The sequence below is a fragment of the Pleuronectes platessa genome, chromosome 22 (genome assembly GCF_947347685.1).
Source record: "Pleuronectes platessa chromosome 22, fPlePla1.1, whole genome shotgun sequence".
Classification (NCBI taxonomy): Eukaryota; Metazoa; Chordata; class Actinopteri; order Pleuronectiformes; family Pleuronectidae; genus Pleuronectes; species Pleuronectes platessa.
In genome coordinates, this window is record NC_070647.1 from 3,068,184 (window position 1) to 3,075,683 (window position 7,500).

The 7,500-nt window shown below is 41.0% G+C and overlaps 14 non-coding genes across 14 annotated transcripts in view; all 14 read left to right on the plus strand.

Annotated features, from left to right (window-relative positions):
* Positions 1–788: 788 nt before the first annotated feature.
* On the plus strand, positions 789–860 carry trnap-ugg (transfer RNA proline (anticodon UGG)). Its single transcript has one exon. It is a non-coding gene; the product is annotated as a tRNA-Pro (tRNA).
* A 357-nt stretch (positions 861–1,217) lies between these two features.
* Positions 1,218–1,289, plus strand: trnap-agg (transfer RNA proline (anticodon AGG)). The gene has a single exon. It is a non-coding gene; the product is annotated as a tRNA-Pro (tRNA).
* An 846-nt stretch (positions 1,290–2,135) lies between these two features.
* trnap-ugg (transfer RNA proline (anticodon UGG)) lies at positions 2,136–2,207 on the plus strand. Its single transcript has one exon. It is a non-coding gene; the product is annotated as a tRNA-Pro (tRNA).
* Positions 2,208–2,564: 357 nt separating this feature from the next.
* Positions 2,565–2,636, plus strand: trnap-agg (transfer RNA proline (anticodon AGG)). The gene has a single exon. It is a non-coding gene; the product is annotated as a tRNA-Pro (tRNA).
* A 343-nt stretch (positions 2,637–2,979) lies between these two features.
* Positions 2,980–3,051, plus strand: trnap-agg (transfer RNA proline (anticodon AGG)). Its single transcript has one exon. It is a non-coding gene; the product is annotated as a tRNA-Pro (tRNA).
* Positions 3,052–3,394: 343 nt separating this feature from the next.
* trnap-ugg (transfer RNA proline (anticodon UGG)) lies at positions 3,395–3,466 on the plus strand. Its single transcript has one exon. It is a non-coding gene; the product is annotated as a tRNA-Pro (tRNA).
* A 721-nt stretch (positions 3,467–4,187) lies between these two features.
* On the plus strand, positions 4,188–4,259 carry trnap-ugg (transfer RNA proline (anticodon UGG)). Its single transcript has one exon. It is a non-coding gene; the product is annotated as a tRNA-Pro (tRNA).
* A 357-nt stretch (positions 4,260–4,616) lies between these two features.
* On the plus strand, positions 4,617–4,688 carry trnap-agg (transfer RNA proline (anticodon AGG)). The gene has a single exon. It is a non-coding gene; the product is annotated as a tRNA-Pro (tRNA).
* Positions 4,689–5,031: 343 nt separating this feature from the next.
* trnap-agg (transfer RNA proline (anticodon AGG)) lies at positions 5,032–5,103 on the plus strand. Its single transcript has one exon. It is a non-coding gene; the product is annotated as a tRNA-Pro (tRNA).
* A 343-nt stretch (positions 5,104–5,446) lies between these two features.
* Positions 5,447–5,518, plus strand: trnap-ugg (transfer RNA proline (anticodon UGG)). Its single transcript has one exon. It is a non-coding gene; the product is annotated as a tRNA-Pro (tRNA).
* Positions 5,519–6,239: 721 nt separating this feature from the next.
* On the plus strand, positions 6,240–6,311 carry trnap-ugg (transfer RNA proline (anticodon UGG)). The gene has a single exon. It is a non-coding gene; the product is annotated as a tRNA-Pro (tRNA).
* A 357-nt stretch (positions 6,312–6,668) lies between these two features.
* trnap-agg (transfer RNA proline (anticodon AGG)) lies at positions 6,669–6,740 on the plus strand. The gene has a single exon. It is a non-coding gene; the product is annotated as a tRNA-Pro (tRNA).
* Positions 6,741–7,083: 343 nt separating this feature from the next.
* On the plus strand, positions 7,084–7,155 carry trnap-agg (transfer RNA proline (anticodon AGG)). Its single transcript has one exon. It is a non-coding gene; the product is annotated as a tRNA-Pro (tRNA).
* A 343-nt stretch (positions 7,156–7,498) lies between these two features.
* trnap-ugg (transfer RNA proline (anticodon UGG)) overlaps positions 7,499–7,500 on the plus strand; it is a 72-nt gene continuing 70 nt past the window's right edge. Inside the window, exon 1 of the tRNA in view lies at positions 7,499–7,500. This exon is cut by the window's right edge and continues 70 nt beyond it. This is a non-coding gene — a tRNA (tRNA-Pro).

Below are 7,500 nucleotides of genomic sequence, written 5' to 3' on the forward strand. Positions count from 1 at the left end.
ATTGGAGGTTAATTGTTGCTCACATTGTTAGCGGAAGTCAGTAGTGCACTGATTTTATTGATGTTACAGAAATGAAAGGCCAGGATGTTTCATTCCAACTTGGTCAACATGCAACAGCACTTGCCGAAGTCTATGCTTTCCGAAAGGGTTCTTTTATGTGGCTCGTTGGTCTAGGCGTATGATTCTCACTTAGGATGCGAGAGATCCCGGACGAACCCTTTCAGCAATGTCTCCAATCTTTCCCTGAAGATGAACTTTCATACTGCCTTGAGAGGTTAAGAGTTTCTAAAATTGTCAGCAGGAGACAATAGGTATAGTATACTTATTTTAGTGATTTTAGAGAAATGAATTGCCAGGATGTTTCATTCCAATTTGGTCAACATGCAACAGCGCTTGCCGAAGTCGATGCTTTCCGAAAGGTTTCTTTTATGTGGCTCGTTGGTCTAGGGGTATGATTCTCGGGTTCAAATCCCGGACGAGCCCTTTCAGCATTGTCTGTAATCCTTCCCTTAAGATGGACTATCATTACTAAATTATATTGAATTGACCTAGAATTTGGATATGTTCTATAGATCAATGTAGACCCCAATGGTTATCTCTGAAAAGAGCGTTACTGAAAAATCGCGATGGAAATATGTCAGAATCTTTGGAGATATCAATATACTGCCATTCGAGGTTAATTGTTGCTCACGTTGTTAACGGAAGTAGCCAGGATGTATTATTCCAACTTAGTCAACATGCAACAGCGCTTGCCGAACTCACAGGTTTCGAACAGACTTCTTTTATGTGGCTCGTTGATCTAGGGGTATGATTCTCGCTTTGGGTGCGAGAGGTCCCGGGTTCAAATCCCGGACGAGCCCTTTCAGCATTGTCTGCAATCTTTCCCTTAAGATGGACTATCATTACTAAATTATATTGAATTGACCTAGAATTTGGATATGTTCTATAGATCAATGTAGACCCCAATGGTTATCTCTGAAAAGAGGGTGACTGAAAAATCGCAATTGAAATATGTCAGACTCTTTAGAAATATATAATGGAGATATCAATATACAGCCATTGGAGGTCAATTGTTGCTCACATTGTTAGCGGAAGTCAGTAGTGTACTCATTTTATTGATGTTACAGAAATGAAAGGCCAGGATGTATTATTCCAACTTAGTCAACATCCAACAGCGCTGGCCGAAATGGATGCTTTCGGAAAGGTCTCTTTTACATGGCTCGTTGGTCTAGGGGTATGATTCTCGCTTAGGGTGCGAGAGGTCCCGGGTTCAAATCCCGGATGAGCCCTTTCAGCATTGTCTCCAATCATTGTCTCTAAACCTGTTGATGTTACAGAAATGAAAGGCCAGGATGTAGTCTAGGGGTATGATTCTCGCTTAGGGTGCGAGAGGTCCCGGGTTCAAATCCCGGACGAGCCCTTTCAGCATTGTCTCCAATCATTCCCTGAAGATGGACAATCATACTAAGTTATATTGAATTGACCTAGAATTTGGATATGTTCTATAGATCAATGTAGACCCCAATGGTTATCTCTGAAAAGAGCGTTGCTGAAAAATCGCGATGGAAATATGTCAGACTCTTTGGAGATATCAATATACTGCCATTCGAGGTTAATTGTTGCTCACGTTGTTAGCGGAAGTCAGTAGTGTACTGATTTTATTGATGTTACAGAAATGAAAGGCCAGGATGTATTGTTCCAACTTAGTCAACATGCAACAGCGCTTGCCGAACTCACAGGTTACGAACAGACTTCTTTTATGTGGCTCGTTGGTCTAGGGGTATGATTCTCGCTTAGGGTGCGAGAGGTCCCGGGTTCAAATCCCGTACGAGCCCTTTCAGCATTGTCTCCAATCATTCCCTGAAGATGGACAATCATACTAAGTTATATTGAAATGACCCAGAATTTGGATATGTTCTATAGATCAATAGATCAATGGTTATCTCTGAAAAGAGCGTTACTGAAAAATCGCGATGGAAATATGTCAGACTCTTTGGAGATATCAATATACTGCCATTCGAGGTTAATTGTTGCTCACGTTGTGAACGGAAGTAGCCAGGATGTATTATTCCAACTTAGTCAACATGCAACAGCGCTTGCCGAACTCACAGGTTTCGAACAGACTTCTTTTATGTGGCTCGTTGGTCTAGGGGTATGATTCTCGCTTTGGGTGCGAGAGGTCCCGGGTTCAAATCCCGGACGAGCCCTTTCAGCATTGTCTGCAATCTTTCCCTTAAGATGAACTAAAATTACTAAATTATATTGAATTGACCTAGAATTTGGATATGTTCTATAGATCAATGTAGACCCCAATGGTTATCTCTGAAAAGAGGGTTACTGAAAAATCGCAATTGAAATATGTCAGACTCTTTAGAGATATACAATGGAGATATCAATTTACAGCCATTGGAGGTTAATTGTTGCTCACATTGTTAGCGGAAGTCAGTAGTGCACTGATTTTATTGATGTTACAGAAATGAAAGGCCAGGATGTTTCATTCCAACTTGGTCAACATGCAACAGCACTTGCCGAAGTCTATGCTTTCGGAAAGGACTCTTTTACATGGCTCGTTGGTCTAGGGGTATGATTCTCGCTTAGGGTGCGAGAGGTCCCGGGTTCAAATCCCGGACGAGCCCTTTCAGCATTGTCTCCAATCATTCCCTGAAGATGGACAATCATACTAAGTTATATTGAATTGACCTAGAATTTGGATATTTTCTATAGATCAATGTAGACCCCAATGGTTATCTCTGAAAAGAGGGTTACTGAAAAATCGCGATGGAAATATGTCAGACTCTTTGGAGATATCAATATACTGCCATTCGAGGTTAATTGTTGCTCACGTTGTTAGCGGAAGTCAGTAGTGTACTGATTTTATTGATGTTACAGAAATGAAAGGCCAGGATGTATTGTTCCAACTTAGTCAACATGCAACAGCGCTTGCCGAACTCACAGGTTACGAACAGACTTCTTTTATGTGGCTCGTTGGTCTAGGGGTATGATTCTCGCTTAGGGTGCGAGAGGTCCCGGGTTCAAATCCCGGACGAGCCCTTTCAGCATTGTCTCCAATCATTCCCTGAATTTGGACAATCATACTAAGTTATATTGAATTGACCCAGAATTTGGATATGTTCTATAGATCAATGTAGACCCCAATGGTTATCTCTGAAAAGAGCGTTACTGAAAAATCGCGATGGAAATATGTCAGACTCTTTGGAGATATCAATATACTGCCATTCGAGGTTAATTGTTGCTCACGTTGTTAACGGAAGTCAGTAGTGTACTGATTTTATTGATGTTACAGAAATGAAAGGCCAGGATGTATTATTCCAACTTAGTCAACATGCAACAGCGGTTGCCGAACTCACAGGTTTCGAACAGACTTCTTTTATGTGGCTCGTTGGTCTAGGGTTATGATTCTCGCTTTGGGTGCGAGAGGTCCCGGGTTCAAATCCCGGACGAGCCCTTTCAGCATTGTCTGCAATCTTTCCCTTAAGATGGACTATCATTACTAAATTATATTGAATTGACCTAGAATTTGGATATGTTCTATAGATCAATGTAGACCCCAATGGTTATCTCTGAAAAGAGGGTTACTGAAAAATCGCAATTGAAATATGTCAGACTCTTTAGAGATATAAAATGGAGATATTAATATACAGCCATTGGAGGTTAATTGTTGCTCACATTGTTAGCGGAAGTCAGTAGTGTACTGATTTTATTGATGTTACAGAAATGAAAGGCCAGGATGTATTATTCCAACGTAGTCAACATCCAACAGCGCTGGCCGAAATGGATGCTTTCGGAAAGGTCTCTTTTACATGGCTTGTTGGTCTAGGTGTATGATTCTCGCTTAGGGTGCGAGAGATCCCGGACGAGGCCTTTCAGCAATGTCTCCAATCTTTCTCTGAAGATGGACTATCATTACTAAATTATATTGAATTGACCTAGAATTTGGATTTGTTCTATAGATCAATGTAGACCCCAATGGTTATCTCTGAAAAGAGCGTTACTGAAAAATCGCGATGGAAATATGTCAGACTCTTTGGAGATATCAATATACTGCCATTCGAGGTTAATTGTTGCTCACGTTGTGAACGGAAGTAGCCAGGATGTATTATTCCAACTTAGTCAACATGCAACAGCGCTTGCCGAACTCACAGGTTTCGAACAGACTTCTTTTATGTGGCTCGTTGGTCTAGGGGTATGATTCTCGCTTTGGGTGCGAGAGGTCCCGGGTTCAAATCCCGGACGAGCCCTTTCAGCATTGTCTGCAATCTTTCCCTTAAGATGAACTAAAATTACTAAATTATATTGAATTGACCTAGAATTTGGATATGTTCTATAGATCAATGTAGACCCCAATGGTTATCTCTGAAAAGAGGGTTACTGAAAAATCGCAATTGAAATATGTCAGACTCTTTAGAGATATACAATGGAGATATCAATTTACAGCCATTGGAGGTTAATTGTTGCTCACATTGTTAGCGGAAGTCAGTAGTGCACTGATTTTATTGATGTTACAGAAATGAAAGGCCAGGATGTTTCATTCCAACTTGGTCAACATGCAACAGCACTTGCCGAAGTCTATGCTTTCGGAAAGGACTCTTTTACATGGCTCGTTGGTCTAGGGGTATGATTCTCGCTTAGGGTGCGAGAGGTCCCGGGTTCAAATCCCGGACGAGCCCTTTCAGCATTGTCTCCAATCATTCCCTGAAGATGGACAATCATACTAAGTTATATTGAATTGACCTAGAATTTGGATATTTTCTATAGATCAATGTAGACCCCAATGGTTATCTCTGAAAAGAGGGTTACTGAAAAATCGCGATGGAAATATGTCAGACTCTTTGGAGATATCAATATACTGCCATTCGAGGTTAATTGTTGCTCACGTTGTTAGCGGAAGTCAGTAGTGTACTGATTTTATTGATGTTACAGAAATGAAAGGCCAGGATGTATTGTTCCAACTTAGTCAACATGCAACAGCGCTTGCCGAACTCACAGGTTACGAACAGACTTCTTTTATGTGGCTCGTTGGTCTAGGGGTATGATTCTCGCTTAGGGTGCGAGAGGTCCCGGGTTCAAATCCCGGACGAGCCCTTTCAGCATTGTCTCCAATCATTCCCTGAATTTGGACAATCATACTAAGTTATATTGAATTGACCCAGAATTTGGATATGTTCTATAGATCAATGTAGACCCCAATGGTTATCTCTGAAAAGAGCGTTACTGAAAAATCGCGATGGAAATATGTCAGACTCTTTGGAGATATCAATATACTGCCATTCGAGGTTAATTGTTGCTCACGTTGTTAACGGAAGTCAGTAGTGTACTGATTTTATTGATGTTACAGAAATGAAAGGCCAGGATGTATTATTCCAACTTAGTCAACATGCAACAGCGGTTGCCGAACTCACAGGTTTCGAACAGACTTCTTTTATGTGGCTCGTTGGTCTAGGGTTATGATTCTCGCTTTGGGTGCGAGAGGTCCCGGGTTCAAATCCCGGACGAGCCCTTTCAGCATTGTCTGCAATCTTTCCCTTAAGATGGACTATCATTACTAAATTATATTGAATTGACCTAGAATTTGGATATGTTCTATAGATCAATGTAGACCCCAATGGTTATCTCTGAAAAGAGGGTTACTGAAAAATCGCAATTGAAATATGTCAGACTCTTTAGAGATATAAAATGGAGATATTAATATACAGCCATTGGAGGTTAATTGTTGCTCACATTGTTAGCGGAAGTCAGTAGTGTACTGATTTTATTGATGTTACAGAAATGAAAGGCCAGGATGTATTATTCCAACGTAGTCAACATCCAACAGCGCTGGCCGAAATGGATGCTTTCGGAAAGGTCTCTTTTACATGGCTTGTTGGTCTAGGTGTATGATTCTCGCTTAGGGTGCGAGAGATCCCGGACGAGGCCTTTCAGCAATGTCTCCAATCTTTCTCTGAAGATGGACTATCATTACTAAATTATATTGAATTGACCTAGAATTTGGATTTGTTCTATAGATCAATGTAGACCCCAATGGTTATCTCTGAAAAGAGCGTTACTGAAAAATCGCGATGGAAATATGTCAGACTCTTTGGAGATATCAATATACTGCCATTCGAGGTTAATTGTTGCTCACGTTGTGAACGGAAGTAGCCAGGATGTATTATTCCAACTTAGTCAACATGCAACAGCGCTTGCCGAACTCACAGGTTTCGAACAGACTTCTTTTATGTGGCTCGTTGGTCTAGGGGTATGATTCTCGCTTTGGGTGCGAGAGGTCCCGGGTTCAAATCCCGGACGAGCCCTTTCAGCATTGTCTGCAATCTTTCCCTTAAGATGAACTAAAATTACTAAATTATATTGAATTGACCTAGAATTTGGATATGTTCTATAGATCAATGTAGACCCCAATGGTTATCTCTGAAAAGAGGGTTACTGAAAAATCGCAATTGAAATATGTCAGACTCTTTAGAGATATACAATGGAGATATCAATTTACAGCCATTGGAGGTTAATTGTTGCTCACATTGTTAGCGGAAGTCAGTAGTGCACTGATTTTATTGATGTTACAGAAATGAAAGGCCAGGATGTTTCATTCCAACTTGGTCAACATGCAACAGCACTTGCCGAAGTCTATGCTTTCGGAAAGGACTCTTTTACATGGCTCGTTGGTCTAGGGGTATGATTCTCGCTTAGGGTGCGAGAGGTCCCGGGTTCAAATCCCGGACGAGCCCTTTCAGCATTGTCTCCAATCATTCCCTGAAGATGGACAATCATACTAAGTTATATTGAATTGACCTAGAATTTGGATATTTTCTATAGATCAATGTAGACCCCAATGGTTATCTCTGAAAAGAGGGTTACTGAAAAATCGCGATGGAAATATGTCAGACTCTTTGGAGATATCAATATACTGCCATTCGAGGTTAATTGTTGCTCACGTTGTTAGCGGAAGTCAGTAGTGTACTGATTTTATTGATGTTACAGAAATGAAAGGCCAGGATGTATTGTTCCAACTTAGTCAACATGCAACAGCGCTTGCCGAACTCACAGGTTACGAACAGACTTCTTTTATGTGGCTCGTTGGTCTAGGGGTATGATTCTCGCTTAGGGTGCGAGAGGTCCCGGGTTCAAATCCCGGACGAGCCCTTTCAGCATTGTCTCCAATCATTCCCTGAATTTGGACAATCATACTAAGTTATATTGAATTGACCCAGAATTTGGATATGTTCTATAGATCAATGTAGACCCCAATGGTTATCTCTGAAAAGAGCGTTACTGAAAAATCGCGATGGAAATATGTCAGACTCTTTGGAGATATCAATATACTGCCATTCGAGGTTAATTGTTGCTCACGTTGTTAACGGAAGTCAGTAGTGTACTGATTTTATTGATGTTACAGAAATGAAAGGCCAGGATGTATTATTCCAACTTAGTCAACATGCAACAGCGGTTGCCGAACTCACAGGTTTCGAACAGACTTCTTTTATGTGG